The following is a 25,979-nucleotide window of genomic DNA, read 5'->3' as shown; positions in this document are numbered from 1 at the left end:
GGGTTTGAAAATGTGTTTTGAAATCGCTTCGAAAATGGTAAAAATAACGATTTAATTACGAAATAACGAATTAACGAACTAAAACCGACAGGCCTAATGTCAACCTCTGCACTGAATCTAGGGCTAATCCAAAGCAGCAAGTTTGGCCCCAAATTAAAATTATCTTGTAGATGAACCCTAAGAGAAGGGCTTCTCTCGGTGTCTAGACAGGCTCATCAGAGGACATATGGTCTGTCAGATAGGCTGAACCTAGGCTGGGAAGGGTTTTATGTCTATACTAGTATGGTCTGCAAAGGTTTATAATGATGTTCTCCTGTTCCCTCTTCATCCTACTTTCCCTGCCTTTCCGAGAGTCAATATTAATGATTGTCACATGGATGATGATATTGTCTCATCTCTCTTGTTCATGGACATATCTGTCACAGAAGAAGGCTGGCTGTAACAAGCAGGTACATTTCAATTACAAAAACATGTAAACTATACAGAACAATACCATCAAACCAGACAGTACTTGCAGTTTGTGTTAACTGATCTAGAAAAGCTGCTTGTGTGTGTTTGTGTGAGTGTGTTCTTCGTGTGCCTTCAAGTTGCCTGTGGAAACCCTATGAATTTCATTTAATTTTCTTAAACAAGGAATACTCACAGGTAGTTTTGCCAGTTTCTTCCTCTGTAATATAACCTATAGCACCTAGTATTCATTTGGCTGACCCTGCTTAGCTTGGTGTGTTTGGGGTATTTAGATCTCTGCAATCACAGAACATAGGGGAGAACCCTGATATTATCCATACTCATGTCCCCTAATGATGCAGGTGTAATAAAAAATAACCCCCCAAAAAGGAGAAGGGGAGTACAGTACAGATATATAGTATGTCCAGGGAAGAATGTGGGGACAGATTAGGATCATAATGAAAGAGGTAAGGAGTGTGTGTGGTGGAGTCTCTTTTCCTAGAGGTTTTTAAGCAGAGGCTGTTTTGTCATCTGTCAGGGGAATTTGTTCCATCTTCCAGGAGCTTGGTTTGCATTGCCTTTTGGTTGCATGGGATAGCATTCTTTTGCATTTCTCCCAGGGTTGCTACAATTTTAGCAGCACCCTGAAAGTTAATTATTAACAGATGTTAGAAGCCAGCCTGCAAGCCCTTGCAGCTATTGGTTTAAAAAGTATCTCTTTGGGTCTAGAGACTGCCTTTTTTCCTGGGGATGAGATCTCCATTTTGAAATCTCCCCTGTCTCTTTCAGTTTAGAAAAAAGCCTCAGATGTGCTGTTGGTCAGCTAGGAAGCTCTGACAAAGCCATTGTAAGTACAATTGAGAAATTGAGATAGAGATAGATAGATAGATAGATAGATAGATAGATAGATAGGTAAGCAATTGAGTACTATAGAGACAGACAAATAGATAGATAGATAGATAGATAAGGAATTGAGTAATTGAAATATTGAGTTAGTTAGATAGAGAAGATTATTGAGAAACATATTGAGATAGAGAGAGAGAGAGAGAGAAATAGTTATTGGAATATTGAGTCATTGAGAGAGAGGGAGAGTTCATTACTTCATCTCCAAAGCTAACCTTGAGCTTAGATAGGGGAAGACCTGATCTTTCTAACCATAGCGGCTCAAGATTAGGGTAGAGTGTCCCAGGATTTTCTACCATTGGGGGAAGTTAATTTAGCAGCTGGAAGAAAAGGAAAGGAAAGAACATCTACATGGTTTCGCAAATTGACTTGTTGTAACTTCAACAAGCTGTGCCAAGTCTGCCAAAGACTTTGAGAAATAAAAATTCTGTTTGATGTTCAAAGCCTGGACTGGCCTCCGTTGCTGAAAATCTTGAGCTTCTAAGAAAGACACCAGCGGTTCACCCAGATAGAGAGAAGCACATCTTGTTTTAATTTTATAGTGTCTGGGTGTGACGGCACACTACTTTGTGTTTTTCTTCATGGCAGAATGGGGTTGTACTGGAATGGTCCTTGGGGTCTCTTCCAACTCTATGATTGTATAATTCTAAGGTGGTGGTAGCAACAGCAAAAGACAAAAGGATCAATAAGATGTATTGCTCCAGAGACTGCTCCCTATCATGCTATTCTAACAAAAGCTGGAGCTGAGAAAATTCTAGAGGAGAGGATAGATAGAAGCTTATTAAGATAAATACTTGCTGCTAATTTTCACATATGGGGAAAACGAACCCAAACAATGACGAAGAAAAGATAAGCACCAGAATCCTATTTGATCTTTGTGTAAATTTGCAAACACTCAACTAAATAGCTGAGTCACTAAGATAGTACAAGGATGTACAAAGGGGCACCTGATGCACATCGGGGAATGTAGCACATTGGTCCCAATTCATTTTGATCCCAATGGGCATCCGTCCCTTTGCCAATTCTGACATGTCGCAATGTAACATCAGCCTTCTACTTCCTGCAGACACAAATCTACTTGCAAGCACACAATAACAACAGGATTCCAGCCAAAGTCTTTTTTTTTAAAAAAGAACTAATTCCACATTTATTTGTCCTGGGTGTACGGTAGAAGGATTTTAAACTGTTTACTCACACATTTGTCTTACTAAGTTAAATGGGTCTTAGATCTAAGTAAATGTGCTCAGGAGATTTATAAATCTGTATTCATTACGACTATCGTTTACTCCTTCAATTTATGCAGTCTGGGGGAAAAACAGCAGGACAAAGATGTAAGGATTTATATCAAAGCAGAGTACAAGAGTGGTGTTAGGAGAAAGAAACCTGTTTGCCACATTGAATTGACACTTGCTTTGAAATATATATTATGAAACCACCTTTCGGATTTTTCAAAAGGGTAGACGCCCTAGCCTTTTGCAGGAAAAACAAGAATATTTAGTTGGCACTTTTATCTACCCAACAGTATCGACCCTTGCAGAGTAACAAGTTTAATTTGGCCTAAGCTTCTGCAAACAATGGCTCCTTTTATCAGATACAATAAAGCGTTGTCTCAATTACCAAATATTTATGCACTTCATTGGGATGGGATGGTGTAGAGGGCATCTAGAATTAATGAGGGTGACTTCACTTTAACTGCCATGGGCAAATCCTATGGGATCCTAGGAATGTTGATTTGGTGAGGCATCAGTCCTCTTCTCCAAAGAAGGCTAAAGAACTTGTGCCGTCATATCCAGATCCTATAAAATTAAAACTAATGGTTGGGAACCACTGATCTAAAATGTGGAAGTTATCAAGTTACAAAGGAGATGGCGAAATGATGCTAGAAGTAAATACATGCTGAAAAACATGTGTTCAAGGTCCACTTATATAATACACCCAAACACAGGTTCGCAGTTTGGGTGTGACCCTGGACTCATCGCTGAGCCTGGAACCTCAGGTTTCGGCGGTGACCAGGGGAGCATTTGCACAGTTAAAACTTGTGCGCCAACTGCGCCCGTACCTTGGGAAGTCTGACTTGGCCACGGTAGTCCACGCTCTGGTTACATCCCGTCTAGACTACTGCAACGCTCTCTACGTGGGGTTGCCTTTGAAGACGGCTCGGAAGCTCCAGCTAGTCCAACGTGCGGCAGCCATGATACTAACAGGAGCGGAGCACAGGGAGCATACAACTCCTCTGACGAGAGACAGGGCCTTTTCTGTGGTGGCCCCCCGGCTGTTGAACGCCCTTCCTATGGAGGTAAGATCAGCCCCCTCGCTAATGGTGTTCCGAAGAAGATTAAAAACTTGGATGTTTGAACGGGCATTCGGTTAAACAGTGCAATGAATGTGATGATTACAGGAATGGAAATTTGGACGACGGATTGGATCACGACTCTAGTTATGAGATGCATTGTGTTGTCTATTGTTGTGTCAATATTGTATATTATGCTTTTATGGTTTTAAATTGTATATCGTTGATTGATTCTTATCCTTGTTGTAAACCGCGTTGAGTCGCCTGTTGGGCTGAGAAACTGCGGTATACAAGTAAAGTAAATAAATAAATAAATAAATATCCAATTCCAACCGGAAAATGCACATATTCACATCACTGTATAGCCCTGCACTTGTGAAAAATATGTGATTTCCTTCCTTCCCTCCCCCCTGTGGAGACTGCTCCAGTGCAGTGCACTTTTTAAAATCCAGAAACAGCTGATCAGCTGATTGAGCTGTCAAACAGACACACAGCTGGTTTAAAAGAAGTGCAAACGAAGAGCAATTAGAACTCTCTGAAACTCTTTATTTTAAACTAGCCATCCCCTGCCACACATTGCTGTGGCCCAGTCTGTGTATATGTATTTTGTGTGTGTATATATGTGTGTAGTGTGTTTGCGTATATACATATGTAGTTTTGTGCATGCGTTGTAATGTATTTTTGGTTTTTGGCTTTTTAAGTCTCTTCTACTATGTTTTTCAGTATTTTTTATGAGTGATGGTTACTTGTTGGCCTGATTGTGTCCAAATTTGGTGTCAATTCGCCAAATGGTTTTTGAATTATGGTAATCCCACAAATGAACATTACATTTTTATTTATATAGACTTGGGCAGTGCTCCTTAGTTTTTACCCAATTTGAGTCCCTAGATCAGTGGTTCTCAACCTGTGGGTCCCCAGGTGTTTTGGCCTACAACTCCCAGAAATCCCAGTCCGCTTACCAGCTGTTAGGATTTCTGGGAGTTGAAGGCCAAAACATCTGGGGACCCACAGGTTGAGAACCACTGCCCTAGATGGTACTGCAAGACAACTTCCATCACTTTTGATTTTCTGCCATGCAGAGTGGGGATAATGGGAATTGCAACCCAACAGCTGTTCTGGTCCTGAGTTTGGGAGAGGTTAAAAGACATTTGAAAGTCAGACATCATGTCCATGAGCTTTGTATCTAAATTCAAACCTCACTATCCTGACTAAACAGAACAAATGTCACCTTCTGTATCACAACTCCCATTAGCTCTAGTCATGATGTATAGTGATGAGGAATACATGAGTTGTAGTCCAGTATCTGGAGAGTCACATAAAATGAAAGTAGGTCGGATTCAGCCCGTGGGCCTTGGGTTTGACACATGTGTTGCAGGCAGTAATAATGCTGTTCTTGGAGTCAGACGCAACTTCGGAGAAGAGCAATTCTCAAAGGGAAAGCTGGGGAGGGCTCTTGTACATTTAATGGTTGTGTAGGAGAGGGAATTTCAGCAGGTGTTGCTTATTACCTGGTTGTGTGACAAGCCAACAGTTGCTGAAATTCTCTCTTCAACACCACCATTAAAGGTATAGGTTCATGCTAGTGACCCTGGAAAAGGAACTGGGCTGCTTCCTTCCCCATCCCAGCCCCAGATATATGGGAGCACAATGTTGCCACAGCAACCTGAGCTCTGGTACCTCATTAGCAACATTTGGGCCTGACGCTGAATGAAAGGAAAGCTTCTCTTTTTTTGAGCGTCACCCTTGCTGGGGAAAGCTGCCGAGCGAGACTTTCAAACGCTTCCTCAGATGGCTCCTTCCATTCACCTGCAATCTGCCACACTGTCGAAGAAAAAGAAAATCATTCTGAGAAGCTGTCTGTAGCAATCCGGCGGAAAGAGCAAGATATTACTTATGCATTAGCATTACACAGCCCCGAGCCCCATCCCTCTCCCTCTCCTTCTCCCTCTCTCTATTTCTTTCTCTCTCTTTTTTTCTTTGAATTTTCCCTGGGCCCCAATTATATCCTCCAGCACTGTAGGTATCTGTTGCCTCCGACACTATCATTCCATTCTGAGAAGCGTTCATTTCCTCTAATGTAACTTTCCCAGTACCCTAAATGCCTTGGAGGCTATAAAACTGAATTCAGTATTAGCAAGATTACTTAGGGAACCAGATTATGTAACGTTGGAGTCCGAAGCAATACATCTCTGTTTCTCTCTCATGCCCACCCACACATACACCTTCTTCCACCTCCGCAAGTAAGATTAATACCTCAGTGTATCATGATACCAAGCTACCAATCACCCTGCAAAGGAAGCCTAGGGCCCTTCCTCACTGCCCTATATCCCAAAATATCGAGGCAGAAAATCCCACATTATCTGAGTGTAGACTCAGGGCACATCCAGACAGCACCTTTATTGTGGTACCTTCCGCAATACCGAAGGGGCTGTCCAGATGATGTCCTGAACAATCCCGAATTAATTCACCATAAACCAGGAAGTGGATTTATTCTGCACCTTTTTGGAAGGCATGGGATAAACCCACTACTTCTGGTGTCTGGACTGCAGTCCAGACACCATTCCCACCATTTTCTAAACTAAATTAGTCCAGGAAACTGTGGGAATACTCACCCCATCCCATAGCCCCCAAAACCCTTTGAAAAGGAAAGAAAACTTACCTGGCCTCCAGTAGACTGTAGTTGGAGCTCTCCCAGCGCATAGAAATGATGGGCCAGGAGAGCGGAGGGGGGTAGCGATTTTCCTCCTCCTGCCCCCCCCCCTCCTGGTCAATTATTTCTACATGGTGGGAGAACTCCAACTACAGTCTATACTGGAGGCCGGGTAAGTTCTCCTTACATTTCAAAGGGCTTTGGGGGCGTTGGGGAAGGGTGGTAGGGCCTCCAGATGTTCTCATGGGCCAGTCCCACGAGAGCATCAGGACACCCACCTCAGTAAGCGCACGCTTTCTGAGGTGTGTGTAGACAGGCCCCCAGGAACATCTGTGTTTTTTTAAATGCAGATGGTTCTAGGATCAAGGCCTGTTTGGAACCACCCTCAGATAACTCACTTCAAAGCAGATATTGTGGGATTTTCTGCCTTGATATTCTGGGATATAGGGCTATGTGGAAGGCCCCCTAGATTCTTTTGATAGTTCCTTTTAAATGTTCTGTTTAGTAAGAGACCTTAGGTCTTGGGAAGAGATTTGGAACAGAAGTCTGAGACTAGTTTGGAACAGAAATGCTCCAGAGTTTCCCAGAACATTATAGAGCTGTTCAAATGTTCCAACCCAATCTGTGACAGCAGCAGAGAAGAGTTGAAGATGGTCCAGTGAGGTTGAAACCAATTTGGTTCAGTTGGAGAGTCACCTTTGTTAGAGGACCTGCCATTGTGGCTACTGTATACCTACCTACATTATCTACGGGCAGGAAGGAAGTGGGAGAAAGTGTTTAGAAGAGTGGAGACTCATCTTACCCCATCAAGATCTGTCTTTGAGCTATCCCATGTCATTTCGCCATCTTCTTCCCACTTCCTCCATCTTTCCCCCATCTCTTTTTTCACACACTGGCAACATCAATTCCCACGGGTGGCCACTGGAAGTGGTTGTACAACATGTGATGGCCTCTGTGGGACTCGATTTTGCTAGCGAGCAAGGAGAGGAAAGGCAGGGAAGCTTACATGAGATAAGGCCCGATGATACCTTTTGCTTAAGATGTATTACTAGCATGTTGTGGATATTCCACACTAACCTAATAGATAGGAGCTAGAGCAGTGGTTCTCAAGCTTGGGTCCCCAGGTGTTTTTGGCCTTCAACTCCCAGAAATCTTGACAGCTGGTAAACTGGCTGGGATTTCTGGGAGTTGTAGGCCAAAAACATCTGGGGACCCCAGGTTGAGGACCACTGAGCTAGAGCGAAACACTAATCACAGCTCAACACCTGGAAGATAAGAGAGAAGAGTCAGACAAGACAAGAGTTTGGAGCCATAGTCACCATCTTGTGTGAAATGGTATTTGGACAATGATGTAATGTTTTGATTCATTAGCCAATTAATTACTGAAAAAGTAAGAAAGATGTAATGGAAGATTGTTGTGGGCCAATGAAATTGCACGAGTGAAAGATTTGAAATCCAAATCTTTTCTAAGGTCCTGACAATAACAGTGTGTAGATTCTTTACTGTCTTTTCAATAAAGTCATCCTTTTTCTAAAACGGGACTGGTATTTTGAGAAACCTGACAACCTTTACCTATCCAGCTAACCAGAAAGCTCTAGTTCATGCCATCCTTGAGTGCCTTTGCTGTTATATAGGGTGCATCATCTGAAATGGCCATTTGGGGGCACCAGTGAGCATTTCTCTGTAATTTTCATTGGCCCAATATTAAGTGCAAAAAAAGATTTTAGTGGTAAATAAGGGTCCTTCTACACTGCTATAGAATCCAGGATATCAAGGCAAACAATCCACATTATCCGCTTTGACCTGGATTATTAGAGTCTACACTGCAATATAATATACTTCAGCGCAGATAATCTGGGCTTTATACTGACAGCTGTGTAGAAGGGGCCTCAGTCAGCAAAATGGTTCTCTGGACTGCAATAGCAAAGTTACCTTTTGGATTCTATTGCCAAAAATTCCCCTAGCTGCCATGGTTACTTGAGAACAGAAGTTCAAAGAAGTCAATGTATTGTTGAAGGCTTTCATGGCTGGAATCACTAGGTTCTTGTGGGTTTTTTCGGGCTATATGGTCACCTCTGCGGATGCTTGCCATAGATGCAGGCGAAACATCAGGAGAAATGCCTCTAGAACGTGGCCATATAGCCCGAAAAAACCCCACAAGAACTTCAAAGAAGTCACTTTTTCCAAGATCTGCATCAACTGACCTACAGACTTTCCATTCCAAATTCCTTGTGTTCTTGTTCAATCCATATTGGCTCTTTCCAAAATTTGCACCACCAAAAGACTTTTGCTGGGACAGAGTTCTTCAGCATTTTCATCAACTTCTTCTCTTGCTCCAAGTTTAGGACTAAAAGAGTGAAATGAGAACCTGGAAAGAATCCATGAAAGCTTCTAATTAATTAGGAGCAGGGGGCAGGCAGCAGTTAAAAAAATAGAATGGAATGCTTGTTTGAAAAGTTGTAACGTAAGGAGATATGATGACAAGGTAGCCAAGGGACTTGCCTTGCAAAGCCAGGATGGGAATATGCAAAATTCACATTCAGTATCCATCCATACACAGTCTGTTGCTTGTCTTGAATAAAGATGTGACTATAATCCAAATGCAAACTTCTGCAAGACTTGAAAGCTAAGAATTTTTCTCTCTTCAGTAATAGCAACTTGTAATTGAATTGGTGGATTGTATCCTTCCTGATGCAGAAAACTGGGGCCGTATAAAATCCAGATTATCTGCTTTGAACTGTATTATATGGCAGTGTAGACTCGTGTAATCCAGTTCAAAGAAGATAATGTGGATTATCTGCTTTGATAATCTGGATTATATGGAAGTGTAGCAAGGACCTAAATCTTAGAGTCATACATAGAAAAGACCTCAAGGGCCATCCTGTCCAACCTCAACTACACAAACAATGCACTTGTGACGGATGGCCAACCAATCTCTATTTAAAAGCCTCCAAAGAAAGACACTCCACCACACTGTGAGACAACATATTTCACTGCCCAAAAGGTCTTACCATCAGGAAGTTCTTCCTAATGTTTAGGTCGAATCTCTTTGCCTGTGTTTGAATCCATTTCTCCATTTGTTAAGCGGAAAACAAGCTGGCACCGTCTTTAATGTGGCATTTTTTTCAAGTATTGAACCACAGCTATCAAGTCCCCTCATAACTTTCTCTGCTCCAGTTTAATATATCCAGCTTTGTAAGTTAGTTTTCAGCCTTTTTACTATTTTGGTCACCCTTCTCTTGATATGTTTCCATTTATCAATGAATTGTGGTGCCCAGAACTGGACACAATATTCCAAGTAAGATTGGTCCAAAGCAGAACAGGGTAGTACTATTCCTTCCCTTGATCCAGACTCCTATGCATACAGTCTAGAATTGTGCTCATTGTTTTTGCTAACACATTACATTGTTAACTCATATACCCTCAAATAGTAATTGGCTACCTTCTCAAGATCAGACTGGTCATCCACCCTTCTTAGGGCCTCTCACATAAGTTGAAGTGCCCATCTTAACCTTGAAATGCAACATGGTGAGCCAGTCAAGAGCTGAGAGGGACCTCTCCCCTTCAGGTTCCCAGTGCTTTGCCCCACTCCCTATTTACTCACGCTGAGACAAGACAAGGAGAAAGCTTACCTTTTTTCCAATTCTCCAGCCTTACCTTGTTCCTCTGCTAATGCTACTTTGAAAGGACTGGGAATTGTTGTTGCTGTTGCTGCTGTTCTTGTTGTGTGCCTTCAAATCATTTCTACAGGGAACATACCACACGCCTGCTGAAGCAGCTCCACTGGCTTTCAACAAGTTCCTGGGCTAAATTCAAGGTGCAAGGGATTACTTATAAAGCCCTATATGCTTTGGGTCCAACCTATCTTCAAGACCACATCTGTTTCTACGAACCTGCAAGGGCTGAGAGATCAACAAGGGAGGCCCTCCTCTTGGTCCCACCATTGGCTCAAGCATTATTTGGTGGGGAAGAGAGAGGGGGCCTTCTCTGTGGTGCCCCCCCCCCCAGACCTGGAATACCAAAAGAGATTAGATTAGCCCCCATCATTCAATCCATTCTTTCCAACCTGAAAACATGGAGTAAGCTGAATGGACCCATATGACGCTGATACTTGACACCTTGTGGATTAACGGCAGTTAGTTTTATCTACTGTTGTTTCAAAATTGTATTATTTTGTTTTTATGCTACATGTGTTGACGGAGGTTGTTATAATTTTATTTGACTTGTTTTATACTTTTGTACCATTTTTACCTGTTGTTTATTATATGTGCACCCTGGAGTGCTTTGTAAGCCATCCAAGTCTCTTCAGGGAGATGGTAGTGGGATATAAATAAAGGTATTATTATTATTATTATTATTATTATTATTATTATTATTATTTCTGATTTATGACTATCATTGCAGCACTTGCTTCCTTAACCTTGTTCATCAAACCCAAGCTCCCTTGAAAGAAAGAAAGGAATGGGTCCCAGGAAGGGTGCTTCTTTAACCACATTGCTGAAACCTAGACTCCCTTGAAAGGAAGAGAGGAGAGGATCCCAGGAACAAAAAGGAGAGCCTTGTAAGTTCCCCACTACTGCCAATGGGCCAGATCTTCCTGGATCTTTCGGCTTCCTAGACAAAAACAGATTTTTTCCATTAACCAATTTCCAAGAGGCTCCCAAAAACAGAGCTGGATACTCAACAAAATTCAGATGCCAAAAACGGATCATCCTCTAGCCGAGTGGTTCCCAATCTTTTTTTGACCAGGGACCACATTGACCAGGGACCACTCTCCAACATTAGTACCAAAAGGGTTATAAATCAATTTTCGGTCAACTTTAGATTCAGTTTGCTTATTTGGGGTGCGAATTCAGAAAGTTGCATTAGATAGACCGCATCAGCTCTAGTTTCTGATACAGAGCATGTGCCATCCAGTAGTCATCATCTGCTCGCCCACAGAAAACTATATTTAATAAACATTGGCACTTTAAGAGGGATTCATGAGATCAATCTCTTTCATTGCAATGGTATAGTAACTGTGAGGCCGCAGACCATATTTCGTTCATACAGACCACTCCACAGGTTGAAAAACACTGCTCTAGCCGAATTGCATAAGCCTAGGGGAAAAAAACTAGTGGGCTATAGCTAAGAAGCAATTGCAGACAAATTCAGATTTGGACAAAACTGAGTCCAAATGTTAAAATGCCAAAGAGTTTTGGTTTCCACTGTTGACACTTATCTTCAAGTAATGCTTTTAAAAACTTTGTTAAGAATGGCTGCCTAAATCAATATCCTTCTATTCAGCCTCTCCCTAAATCTATAAATACAACACCATTCATCCCAGGGAGGGTCCCAAAATAATATTATAATTAAGAAAATATGAATTTGAATAAGAATATTTGAATTAAGACAAAATTAGAGCTGTCCACTGATTAAAGAACTTTCAGCTGATTAATTGCCTTCCGTTCAAGTAATTAATGAGTGATTTAATTTGCATTTATTTGAATGTTATGAAAATTCTAACAACACTCTCTTTCTAAGAGGCTGAATAAAGTTGGAGCAAACATCCCACTTACTAAATTGAAGCTGACTCTGCTCCTTTTAATTGAGTATTTCCAATATTTTCTTTTTCATTCAATGTTATTTTAGCACAACAGAATCAAAACATCCTCAACTCTTGGGCTTGTCAATCAAAAACTCCCCCCAATGTTTATTAAAAATGGACTCCGTGAATCCGGCAATTGCAAAATTATAGTTAACTGCTCTACAGAATTAACCAAATTGAAAGGCAAACTAAATGTATCTACTTGGGGACAAGTCCAACTAGAAGCAATAGGATCTCTTCTAGAGCTTGCTCCATCCCCAAGAACAACAACAAAAAAATCCCCCTTCAATTAATTCCACCTCTAGCGGGTCTTAAGACAGGAATGAAAACCAAGCTAGCACAATAGGCTATTTTAGCAACTCATCTGCAATGTAAATTGCAGGAGAGGGTGAGGTATGCATTGCACACAGATAGCCTAAACATTTGTTCACACTTGTGTTGCTTCATCATAAATGCTTTATGAAGATGCTCAATTCCCAGAAGAGCGGAGCTGTCTCTTCAATTAAAGAGAACACTGTCAGAATCACAGATCTGTCATTAATTAAAAGTTTTAATTTAACCACAAATCCAGGAGCTGGCCTGTTTTTAAAAAAGAGGGGGGGGGGCGAAACTCAAAACTTGAAGTTGATAAAGGAACTATTTAATATTTGTACCAAATTACTGATACATCTAATCCAACTTTATCCATTTCAATGCTTTCCCAGTCAGAAGTATAGACTGCTGTCCTCAAAACCGGCCTGGTAATCTCCACTTGCATTGGAGTGCAACCAGGGGCGGCTCAACCCATTACACAAAGTAAGCATTTGCAGTATACTTGATTTTGCCCAGGGGCGCTTTTGAGGCACTTTTGGGGGAAAATAGACCTTGACATATGCGAGTTGTAGAGTTACTGAGATGTATAGTTCACCTACAATCAAAGAGCATTCTGAACTCCACCAACGATGGAATTGAACCAAATATGGCACACAGATCTCCCACAACAAACAGAAAATATATATCAGTGATTGTTTGGGGGGAGGGGCGCCAAAATACTGTTTGCTTACCATTGAAAATTACCTAGGGCCACCTCTGAGTGCAACTCCTATCATTCCCAGCTTGCTCACTGGGTGTGTGACAGTTTGGAGGAAGTTGCTTGAGAATGAGATTGGAGACCGAGGGTGAGGAAAATATAATCCAAAGGATGCATGTCATTCTCAAAATCGCAATGCCCTCTGGAAGTGTACCAAAGTCACCTAAGATGTCCTTGCCAAAAAAACCCACCTAACCAAACAAATTGAGCATAGTTCTGATTAGTTTGCTCCCAACATGGGCCAATTGCCTCAATCCACATGAAAACGCTCTTCCGGCATCTCTGAAAAACCCTTCCTGGCCACAACTGGAATTCAACCAAAATTGGAATAATGTGATATCTGGTTGTTTCTATGCAGCTTTCTGAGGCCCCTTCCACACAGTTATATAAAATTCATATTTATTTATTTATTTATTGTGTCAGGGGGAACCAGACAGTTGTATTACATTTTTAACAAAACAAACAAACAAACAGACAAAACACAAAGTTTGCAAGCTTGGTAGTTGATTAAATGTCCTTTGACCAATATCTGGCCACTTGGAGTGCTTCTAGTGTTGCTGCAAGAAGGTCCTCCATTGTGCATGTGGCAGGGCTCAGGGTGCATTGCAGCAGGTGCTCAGTGGTTTGCTCTTCTCCACACTCGCATGTCGTGGATTCCACTTTGTAGCCCCATTTCTTAAGGTTGGCTCTGCATCTCGTAGTGCCAGAGCACAGTCGGTTCAGCGCCTTCCAAGTCGCCCAGTCCTCTGTGTGCCCAGGGGGGAGTCTCTCATTTGGTATCAGCCATTGATTGAGGTTCTGGGTTTGAGTCTGCCACTTTTGGACTCTCGCTTGCTGGGGTGTTCCAGAGAGTGTCTCTGTAGATCTTAGAAAACTATTTCTTGATTTAAGTCGTTGATGTGCTGGCTGATACCCAAACAAGGGATGAGCTGGATATGTCATTGCCTTGGTCCTTTCACTATTGGCTGCTAGTTCCCGGTGGATGTCAGGTGGTGCAATACCGGCTAGACAGTGTAATTTCTCCAGTGGTGTAGGGTAAAGACACTCCGCGATAATGCGGCATGTCTCATTAAGAGCCACATCCACTGTTTCAGCGTGGTGAGATGTATTCCACACTGGGCATTCATACTCAGCAGCAGAGTAGCATAGCGCAAGGGCAGATGTCTTCACTGTGTCTGGTTGTGATCCCCAGGTTGTGCCAGTCAGCTTTCGTATAATATTGTTTCTAGCACCCACTTTTTGCTTGATATTCAGGCAGTGTTTCTTGTAGGTCAGAGCACGGTCCAGAGTGACTCTCAGGTATTTGGATGCGCTGCAAAGCTCCAGTGGGATTCCTTCCCAGGCAATCCTCAGAGCTCAGGATGCTTGTCTGTTCTTAAGGTGAAAGGCACATGTCTGTGTTTTAGATGGATTAGGGATCTGCTGGTTCTCCCTATAGTAGGCGGTAAGGGCACCTAGAGCTTCAGAGAGCTTCTGTTTTACCATCTCAAAGCTCCCTGCTTGAGCAGTAATGGCACGATCATCAGCATAGATGAAGCTCTCTGTCCCTTCTGGCAGTGGCTGGTCATTTGTATAGATGTTGAACATGGATGGAGCAAGCACGCTCCCCTGAGGCAGGCCGTTCTTCTGTTTCCGCCATCTGCTTCTCTGCTCTGCAACTCAACAAAAAAGCTCCTGTTTTGTAGCAGGTTTCCTATGAGGCAGGTGAGATGGTAGTCCTTTGTGATATTATACATTTTTCTCAGGAGGAGGCGGTGGTTTACAGTATCATAAGCTGCTGACAGGTCTATGAAGACAGCTCCTGTGACCTGCTGCCTTTCATGAGAGGACATGAGAGACATGAGAGAATTGAAAATATGAAAATTCATATTGAACTGGATTATATGGCAGTGTGGAGTCAGATAACCCAGTTCAAAGCAGATATTGTAGATTATCTGCCTTGATATTCTGGGGTATATGGCAGTGTGGAAGGGCCCTGGAGTGTACAATACAAGAAAATGTAAGAACAGTGCATTGCTTTCCTCTTTCCCTTTGAAGGCAAATAGTGCTTTGAGACATTTTTTCCTACAACAAAACCCTGCGGGGTGAGAAGGGCGGAATATAAAAGCTGTAAATAAATACATACATACATACATACATACATACTTACATTTGGTCCAGTGAATGAAAATACATCCTGCATATCAGATACTTACATTACAGTAGCAAAATTACAGTTATAAAGTAGCAATGAAAATAATTTTATAGTTGGGGGTTATCACAACATGAGGAACTGTATTAAGGGGTTGCAGCATTGGGAATCATTATTATTATAGCCACAGGACATGTTGAAGATGCAAAAAACTAGGGATCCTTACAAGCTCACACGAGGCTCTAGATTGTTCAACTATTTGGGAACATGTGCCTGCAACCAGCCTTTTAGTGCACCTAAAAAGTAGCAAAATGAAGCTGAAATGAGCGAGCGATGAAAATATTTCCTTTGGGGGGCGGAGGAGGAGCCACAAGACAAAGTCTGTATATTTATAATTTTTTTACGATGCAAATGGAGGACTCAGCCTTCTAGCTTGCTGAATTATTTCCGTTTTCTGCCTGGCAGAAATATAAAACCTTTCAGCATTTTTTATTCAGCCTCTCAATTATTCCTGCTCCCTTTCCGTCAAACCAAATGGCGGAAGAAAAAACGAGGGGAGGTAGCAATGAGTTCCTGAGCTATGATCAAGATCCGCTTTGAAGGCGCTTTTTCATACTCACCTTTCTCACAAGATAGACACTTCCTTCTTTTCACAGGTGAACAGAGCCTTGCAGGTCAAGCCAAAGGATATTAATAAAAGGCCAGAGATTCCTACCTGAAATCTTCACGACAAGAAAGGACAAGAGATTCTACACGACATTGTCTGGTCTTTCTAAAGTCCATTCAGCTCTATTTTATGGTTTTTCAACTTCACTTGCTTAGTGGACAGAATGGGATGAAATTATCTATTTTCCGTGGTTTTGTTTTTCATTCTTCTTTGCTTAGGCCTGTCTAACCAGAGCACTGTCTCGGCTCAGGGGGGGGGGGGGGGGGAAGGAATAATGCCTTTTAAGCAAATCCTGGTTTGCGCACGCCCTTGCCCCAGAACGAGCGGCAATTTAATAAGAAATACCTGTCAGTGTCAGAAGGAATACATTTACTGCACATTAGCTTTGAAGAAGTGCAGGATGTGTCTTCCTCTTACCAGTTTTTTACTTTATGTAAAATGTAAGCGCATGAACTGCGAATATGTGGACAGCAAGCAGGCTGTATCAATGAATTCATCTTCTCCGGGAGGAAGAAATATGCTGACAGAGGCAAGAACAGCTTTCTAACAGAGGGAGAGGGGGGAACGGAGAGGGGGGCTCACACCATCAAAGTCAACCCTTTGACAGCTGCCAAAGAATCCCAGACTATTGCCTTCTTTGCATCAGAAGAAAGAAAGAAAGAAAGAAAGAAAGAAAGAAAGAAAGAAAGAGGTTGCTTCACTGCTGCCATTTCTTTAAAATGTGTAGGAGGCATGGACTCCAGCACTTGAATGGGTGAACACAAAGCCTCCAGAGAAAAGGTGTTTTTAACATCTACAGGCATTTTCAAGAATGAGAGCTTTCCGAAACAGTACAAAGATGGAGAAGATTGATGTGTGCACCATCAAACTGCACACCCTCCAACTGTACCTAATAGGCAGGGACAGTCCTGGTTGTTTTTGAAATGTTTCAGTTTCTCTCCCCTTTTCCCAATTTCCTCCTGTGTCCCCTATTAACATCAATGGCTGGAAACTGGAGGCGCTTCCAGACAGCACTAAATCACAGGTTTTAAGCATACAACCTCTCTGTTATGCCAGGTCTACTGGCTGCCAGTCTGCTACCAAGCACAATTCAAAGTGCTGATTGCAACCTTTAAAGCTCTGAATGGTTCCAGCCCAGGTTACCTGTCCGAGCGTACCTCCCGTTACGAACCACCATGAAGTTTAAGATCAGCTGGAGAAGCTCTGCTCTCAATCCCACCATCATTGCAAACATGACCGGTGAGGATGAGAGATGGGGTCTTTTCAGTGGTGGCCCCTTGCCTCCGGAACTCCCTTCCCGGTGACATCAGACTGGCCCCCTACCTTCTGTCCTTCAGAAAGAAACTTGTGCCATCGTGCCTGGGGGATATTATTCTTAATAAAGGAGGGATGGACGTGGCATCTTTCCCCCAGGGGGTTGCTTCTTGCCCTCCTATAGGAAACTGGAACTCTCAAAAACCCAAAATGCTGTAAATAACTCAAAATAAGTTTTATTATTTATTTATTGTTTATTTATTTCAAAGTTTTCTATGTCGAGCTTCTCACCTCTTAGAGGGGCTCAGCCCGGTTTATTGATCACAACGAGTCATTTCTTTAAAGCAATAAGCTGAAAACTTCAGAGGGGTGAAGGAAAATATACGTTACAGTCTCAATTAGTCCTGGGTTCAAGGTGTTTGAAGCTGAGAAGCCTCACCAAGTTTCCTCTTTTCTCAATGGCTGTGAATGCCGGAGCAAACCACAACCCCAGTTCAGATGGCCTATGTTTGAAGACTCAGGATCTTCCTTTGGTGCTAAAAGAACTTGTTTGAAGGCGCTTGGGTCTCCTCAATGTTGTCCAGGATGATCTGGACATAAAGCATGAGTCCCAAAGGTAAAAAACCTCAGAGTTGGTGCTAAGAGGTAACTTAAATCAGGGTCCTTTAGAGTCAAGTCTCTTACTCACGTCCATATGGTAGGAACTCTGATGGCAGAATGAAAAAGAAAGGAAGCACTCCCCTCCTGCAGGAAGAGGTGGAGCCAAACAGTACTGATTGACAGCTATAAATAACCAATCCATACAACTATACATAAGCAGGGTAAAGGGGGCAGGATTAAGCATGATACAACAGTTTAAATCTTGCAACTAACAGTTCTATGCATAGGTGGTGCCACTCGCGCCGTCACAAAACGTATAAGTTATAGTAGCAGAGGCAAGCGGGAATAACAATGTGATATGAATAACAATGGACTGACCCAGAGTTTGATTTTAAACCTATATGATTTTAAACAATTGTTTTATTGATGTAATGTTTTAATGAATTGTTTTTAATGTATTTTATGATTGTGGTTAGCACTTGAATGTGTGCTTGTTGTGAAGCCGCCCTGGGTCATCCCCCCGCCACACCCTCGAAGGTGAGAAGGACAAGGTACAAATGTACAAAATAAATAATTAATAAATAAATAAATAATAAACAGGGGCAAAAATCCCAGGACTTCAGAAGAGGTCCACATACAGACCTATTGGTCCCAGGATTTCTGCCTCTGTTGTCCAGACTTGACACTTTGTTGCAAGATTTAGAGGCTCCCAAGATGGCCACCATGGGACTTCCACCAAAAACTTTCGCTTTAAAAAAAACCCTCAAGATGTTGATATGCGGATATGCAGAGAATCACTGCAGAAAATTACTGCAAAAGTTCTGTTCTTTGTCCTGGCCAGAGAAACTGTGCCCTCCAGATGTTTCATGAAGTTTCTGGCATGAAACGTATGGAGTTGCCAGACTTTCATGCCAGAAACGCCTTCTACTCAAGTGTCACCTTTTTAGGAACCAACCAATCAGGAACAAACATCTAAAACTCATGAACAAACCCAAATAAAAAATCCTGTGATTTCCAGTTACAGACATGTGATGATCTGCATATTTGGCTCAAAACCACAATATTCCTGCACCTGGAAATCTCACATTTTTTCCCTTTTGTAGCAATTGCTTCTGCGTTTGCAGGGAATTGCATTTGACCACCCTCCAGTTTGCTGCAAAAGCTCCTGGGATAAAGGTACTGTCTGGATGGGCCCTGAGTTCAAAATGGAAATTTATTTATTTATTTATTTATTTATTTATTTGGGGTGCTTCTACCCCGCCCTTCTCAACCCCCTAGGGGGGACTCAGGGCGGCTTACAAAAGGCACAATTCGATGCCCAACAATTCACAAAATACAATATACAAATTACAATATAATGTCAACAGTTATAACTAGCTAAAACAATCAAATCAATACAATAGCAGCAATAAAATCATCTCGTGGTCAATGTTCGCCAATTCATAAATCCATAATCCATCCAGCATTGTCATTGTCCTTTTCTACTCTGGTCGTCATTGTCTTTTATCCATCTGCCAGCTTATGGGCTTGGTCCCATATCCAGGTTTTTAACTTCCTTTCTTAAGAGAGGAGGGATGTTGATGACCTAATTTCCCCATGGAGTGCATTCCACAGGCGAGGGGCCACCACCGAGAAGGCCCTGCCCCTCGTCCCCACCAGTCTCACTTGTGATAAAGGTGGGGCCGAGAGCAGGGCCTCCCCAGAAGATCTTAAACTCCAAGGTGGGAGGTAGAAGGAGATACGTTCGGAGAGGTACGCTGGGCCGGAGCCGTAAAAGGTTTTGTAGGTCAAAACCAGCACTTTGAAATGTAGCGTGCACTCCGTTAACTCAAGGTAGTTCTACACTGCCATATAATGAAATGTAGAGTTGCATTAGCCTGTGTGCATCCACACAATGTATGCAGGCTGATGCGAGGTAACCCAAGGTAAGCCACTTAATGAGGCTACACTCCAGGTGGAAAAAAAAACAACCCTCTGTATTCTGCTCAAGGATTCCCCCTGTGTTGGGGCAGTGGGGATAGTCATCCTGGATCTGTATTATGTGGGATCCAAGATCATGTCCCCACAGCCATTGCATGGGGTGACACACAAAAAATCACCACTTACTGGAGCTCTGTTCTTTCTACTTCCATGTGACTGAGCAAAACAGCTTGACAGAAGTGACCGTTGTTGTTCATTCATTCAGTCGTCTCCAACTCTTCGTGACCTCATGGACCAGCCCATGCCAGAGCTCCCTGTCGGCCGTCACCACCCCCAGCTCCTTCAAGGTCAGTCCAGTCACTTCAAGGATGCCATCCATCCATCTTGCCCTTGGTTGGCCCCTCTTCCTTTTGCCTTCCACTTTCCCCAGCATAATTGTCTTCTCTAGGCTTTGCTGTCTCCTCATGATGTGGCCAAAGTGACAGAAGTGACCAAGTGTGATAAATTCTGTCTTTGAGGGGGCAAGGTTGTGAGGTTGAGGGGATTTGAATCCAGTCCCATTCCCAGTCATGCTGGAGCTCTTTTCACCACACCTGGGCTGAGGAACCACTATCCCACATCTGAGGTGGTTGACAGCACCTCTGTGTAGCCATAATGCATCTCCAAACTTATTTTTCTATACTGGTTGGATCTGCATGTTGTGCTTCTGTAGAGGGGAAGGGAAGAAGCAAATTGCTGCAACTCCTCCTATCATGTGCTTTCATATCTTTGGGCATCCTGCCTACGCTTGGATGTTGTTTGGCCAACGTGTCCCAGCTTTCATGTGTGAAATGCTGGAGGGTATGAAACTGGTTCCCATAACATGACAAGTATGATCAAAGTAACCTCTTTCAGCAGAAGGTCCAAGGCCAATTTAGTTGTTTTGAAGTTTATTGTTTTGATTGTTTGTTTATATAGTGCCATCGATATACATGGTACTTTGCTAGTAAAACAACCAAAAGCAGTGAATCGTGCCAAAGCTGTATAGTTTCAAATACATGTGTATATACACAGAGACAGAAGAAGAAGAAGAAGCAATAAAAATATGAAACTGTACAATATAAATGTAAAACAAATTATCTAGATAATAAAATACAAACAATTCAATATAATATAAAGCAAACTGACAAACACATGTGATCTGAATATACAAGATTATAACACAATATTAAACCAATATTCCAAAAGCTTTGGAAAAGATGAAAGATTTTAATTAAGATTTAAAAATAGCTAGGGAAGGAGTAATTTGCAAATTTTCAACGACACAATTGTAAGAATATGGAGCACTGAATGAGAAAGAATAAGGAGTGCATCTACACTGTGGAATGAATGCAGTTTGGCACCACTTTAACTGCCCAATATTATGGAATCATTGAAATTGTTGTTTTGGAAGGTCTATAGCAGTGATTCTCAACCTTCCTAATGCCACGACCCCTTAATACGCTTCCTCGTGTTATGGTGACCCCCAACCATAAAATTAGTTTCGTTGCTACTTCATAACTGCCATTTTGCTGCTGTTATGAATAGGAATGTAAATATTTAATATGCAGGATGTATTTTCATACACTGGACCAAATTTGGCACAAATACCCAATACACCCAAATTTGAATACTGGTGGGATTGGGGGAGGGTATTGATTTTATCTTGTGGGAGTTGTAGTTGCTGGGATTTATAGTTCACCTAATTCAAAGAGCATTCTGAACTCCACCAATGATAGAATTGAATCAAACTTGGCACACAGAACTCCCCTGACCAACAGAAAATACTGGAAGAATTTGGTGGGCATTGACCTTGAGTTTTGGGAGTTGTAGTTCACATACATCCAGAGAGCACTGTGGACTGAAACAGTGATGGATCTGGACCAAATTTGGCACAGATTCTCAATATGCCCAAATGTAAACACTATTGGAGTTTGCGGAAAATAGAATCTTGACATTTGGGAGTTGTAGTTGCTGGGATTTATAGTTCACCTACAATCAAAAGCATTCTGAACCCTACCAACGATTGAATTGGGCCAAACTTCCCACACAGAACCTCCATGACCAACAGAAAAACTGTGTTTTCTGGTGGTCTTTGGTGGCCCCTCAGACACCCCCTCGCGACCCCTCCAGGGTTGAGAAACACTGGTCTATAGCCTTTTCTGCCAGAATTCTGGGGACTAATGAAATTACAACTCCCAGAATTCCATAGAATGCTTTTACATTACTGATACACTTGAAGTCTATGACGAAGGAATTATTTGGGTGAGAAACCTAGAGCTCCTAGAATGTAGATCTTAAGCAAGCCAGTGAAAAGAAATAAAGGCTGAAAGACAGGGCTTTGAATGTTTAACAAATAAGCTTATACTGAACCCTAGAAAGATGGGAAACCAATGAAAAAATATCAAAAGTGGGGTAACAGGATCAAAATAATGGGCTAAAAAGATAACCCTAGCAGAAGAATGTTGAATGGAAACCAGAGGACTAAGAGGAGATAATGGAAGATGAATCAAAAGAGGATGACAATAATCAAGTTGGGAAATGACCAAAGCATGAACTAAGGTCTTCGCAGAGGAAGCAGAAAGAAAAGGCTCGATTTTGGCAATGCTGTAAAGAATAAAGCGACATGACTTTGCTACAACCTCAACGTGAGGAACAAAAGATGATAAAGAAGAGTCATAAATAAAGCCAACACCACATGCTTCCTTCACAGAGTAAATGGGAACATTATTAACAATCACGGAGAATGTATGTTGTAAAGAAGATCTTGGAGGAAAAATAAGTAGTTCTGTCTTTGCACTGTTAGGTTTTAAGTGACATTTCCCAGGCATCCCATTCTAGTAGTGGACAGGGTCAAATCAAGGTGATAGGGCCAAAAATACCCAGGCAATGTTACTAACTAAGGAGCACCAATTCAAGCTCATAGAATTGCCAGGTGGGAAGTGTACAGTAAAAAAATAATATATATTTATTTATTTATTTCCTTCCTTTCTACCCCACCCTTCTCCCACAAGGGGACTCAGGGCGGCTTCACATATGCATCAATGATGCTGCCAACATATACATTCAATTAAAACAGTAAGCTCAATTAAAACATTATAAAATCATCGCTGCCATTGTCCTCTAATCAATACCTTTAGTCGAATGCCTGGGCCTCCTGAAGGACAGGAGGGAGGTGACCAACCTGATATCCTTAGGGAGGGAGTTCCACAGACGGGGGCCACTGCTGAGAAGGCCCTGTCTCTCGTCCTTACCAACCATGTTTGCGAGAGTGGCAGAATAGTGCAGGGCCTCTCCTGGTGATCTTAAGCTGCATGATGGTTCATAGCAGAAGATCTAGGGAAGTAATGCTACCCCTCTATTCCGCTTTGGTTAGACCACATCTGGAATATTGTGTCCAATTCTAGGCACCACAATTCAAGAGAGATATTGACAAGCTGGAATGTGTCCAGAGGAGGGTGACTAAAATGATCAAGGGTCTGGAGAACAAGCCCTATGAGGAGCGGCTTAAGGAGCTGGGCATGTTTAGCCTGAAGAAGAGAAGGCTGAGAGGAGATATGATAGCCAAGTATAAGTATGTGAGAGGAAGCCACAGGGAGGAGGGAGCAAGCTTGTTTTCTGCTTCCCTGGAGACTAGAATACGGAACAATGGCTTCAAACTACAGAAAAGGAGATTCCATCTGAATATGAGGAAGAACTTCCTGACTGTGAGAGCCGTTCAGCAGTGGAACTCTCTGCCCCGGAGTGTGGTGGAGGCTCCTTCTTTGGAAGCTTTTAAACAGAGGCTGGATGGCCATTTGTCAGGGGTGATTTGAATGCAATATTCCTGCTTCTTGGCAGGGGGTTGGACTGGATGTCCCATGAGGTCGCTTCCAACTCTTTGATTCTATGATTCTATGATTCTATATGTTCGGACAGGTAAACTGGGCCAGAGCAGTTTAGAGTTGCAAAAGTGCCACACAATGGTCACATGGTCACCTGGGGTACTTCAGAGGGCCAAATTAGATTTTTCTCCATGAACTGAAATAGACAGTACATTGTACTGCATGGTCATTGTGGTTTCCAAACGACACCCCAGTAAAAGCAAATTAATGTGGAATAAACCAAGGTTCCCTTGGTTTATTCCATATTAATTAAACACCACATTAGATCTGGATTTTTATGGAACAGTAAATAAAGATCAACTTTTAAATGGTAGAAGCACAAAGTTGGGGCAAAGAAGCACAAAGTGAAGAGGCAGAAGCATCATTTTCTTCACACTGTACAGTACCCATTCCTGGAAGCTCCTTCAGGAGAGCAGAAAAGGGAGAAGAGAGGCAATGCGGGTGATTTATTTTTTTGTCGTGTCAGGAGAGACTTGAGAATCTGCAAGTCACTTCTGGTGTGAGAGAATTGGCCATCTGCAAGGACGTTGCCCAGGGGACGCCTGGATGATTTTTGATGTTTTTATCATCCTTGTGGGAGGCTTCTCTCATGTCCCCGCATGAGGAGCTGGAGCTGGTAGAGGGAGCTCATCCGCCTCTTCCCAGATTCGAACCTGTGACCTGTCGGTCTTCAGGGGTTTAACCCACTATGCCACCGGGGGCTCCTGGTGTATTCTATCACTGCAGGTGATAGAATACAAAGAGGTAGAAGACAGGCAGCTGAACCTGGGGAGCCCCATTTGTGTCCCCTCACTCTCTCGGGTGCCAGTGGGGGAAGACCTCTTGCATGCAGCTTTTGTCATTGCAGTCGTGGGTGGGAGTGCTAATTGCTCTCTGCGGTTTAGGATATCCTGGCTGTAAGTAGAGGCAGGAGGGCAGAAGCTCCAATTGCACCTCACATATGGGCATCTGCTCCACTTGCACCCTGAGCTTTGGTTGTCCAATGTTGGGAGCACAAGCCCTGTACTGTCATAGTAGTGCACCTTCTTGTGGTCGCACTCCCTCTGGCGATCTGCTCATATGTCAAAGTGAAACCCGAGCCTCATAAGTAGGGACGCTCGTAAGTTGAGGTTCCACTGTACTTGTGTATTTTGTCAAAAAAAATATTGTGGGGAAAGAAATGGACTCAGTAGTCAAAATACACCAGAAGTTGACCATAGAGTCACCCTAGAGAAACTAGAGAACTCTAGAGAGAACATATTCATCAAATCTCCATATAATCAAAGTTAAAGCTGCCAGTGTGGAGGCCCAACCGTATTGTAAATACTGATTCTGCATTTGAAAAACAGTACTTTTGGAATATACTGAGAGCGTGGTAGGGTTTCGAGCTCTTTTGTCACAGCTAGTACAAAATTAATTGGCATAGCAGGACGGAGTCTAAAATGGCAGTTTCACCAAATCCCAGTTCGTACAGAGTTTACAAACAGGAAACAGGAAATTGCCCGAGCAGAAGGTAATTTGCAGCCGCAGTCTGGCACACCACACCCATCTGATCTCAAAGTCTGGCGCAAAGGGATCTCGCTCTGAGCTTAGGTAATGAAGCGAGGTTATGGTTCAAAGTATTTCTGCAATTGTTAATGAGCCTCTTACTCCAGGAGAACAGGCCTCCCTTGCCTTTCAAATGCAAATGCTCCCCTTGTGAGATGCTTTGCTCAGAGAGAGTGCTGACTTTTAATCAATTGAATGGGGGCGGGGGGGGGGGGCTGGAATAATATACACCGGCTTGCAGAGGATCCTCTGAGAACCAAGCTTCCTCTAAATAAATCAATGGTGGGAGGATGAATACATGTAGATTGGTTTAGTCACGGCAAAGGAACCCATTTGTTTAACGAGATATACAGTTTTTGATATATACAAAGGAAGCAATTGCAACGATACTTACCTCCTGCTAAAACATTGCTCAATAACTCCTGGGCAGAACATGGCCCAAACAAGGAGATTTTGCAGCCCTTTCCTACTACATCAAAGCTCCTTGATACTGCAATGACATCTTTCCAAGCATGGAATGCGGCTACTAAGCATGGAATTGAGGATTTTGAGATCCAGTCCATCATAGGCTTATATGTGTGCTTTGGCAAAGGTGCTCCCTTAACTGACCATAGTTGACTGTTTGTTTCAGCATGCAGTTTTTCCTCACCTATCTTTCATTTATTTACTAATAGCTTGGGGACCCAGCAGTGCCCGGGTTATTTGAGAAGGGCATTGTTTGGGTTGTTGTAGGTTTTTTGGGACATATGGCCATGTTCTAGAAGCATTCTCTCATGACGTTTTGCCTGCATCTATGGCAGGCATCCTCAGAGGTTGTGAGGATGCCTGCCATAGATCAGGCATCCTCACAACAGCCCAGTGATTCTGGCCATGAAAGCCTTCAACAATACAAGGCATTGTTTCTTTTTTGAAGTTTGGTAATATCAGTTTGAACGTATTCTCCCATATGAACCATCTAGGTTGTTAAGATCGTCTGGAGGGGCCCTGCTCTCGGTCCCACCGGCCTCTCAAGCGCATCTGGAGGGGAAAAGG

Source organism: Anolis sagrei, chromosome 3 (genome assembly GCF_037176765.1).
Source record: "Anolis sagrei isolate rAnoSag1 chromosome 3, rAnoSag1.mat, whole genome shotgun sequence".
In the NCBI taxonomy this organism is placed as follows: domain Eukaryota; kingdom Metazoa; phylum Chordata; class Lepidosauria; order Squamata; family Dactyloidae; genus Anolis; species Anolis sagrei.
The sequence above is the reverse complement of the archived record's forward strand: the minus strand, read 5'-3'. Positions refer to the sequence as shown.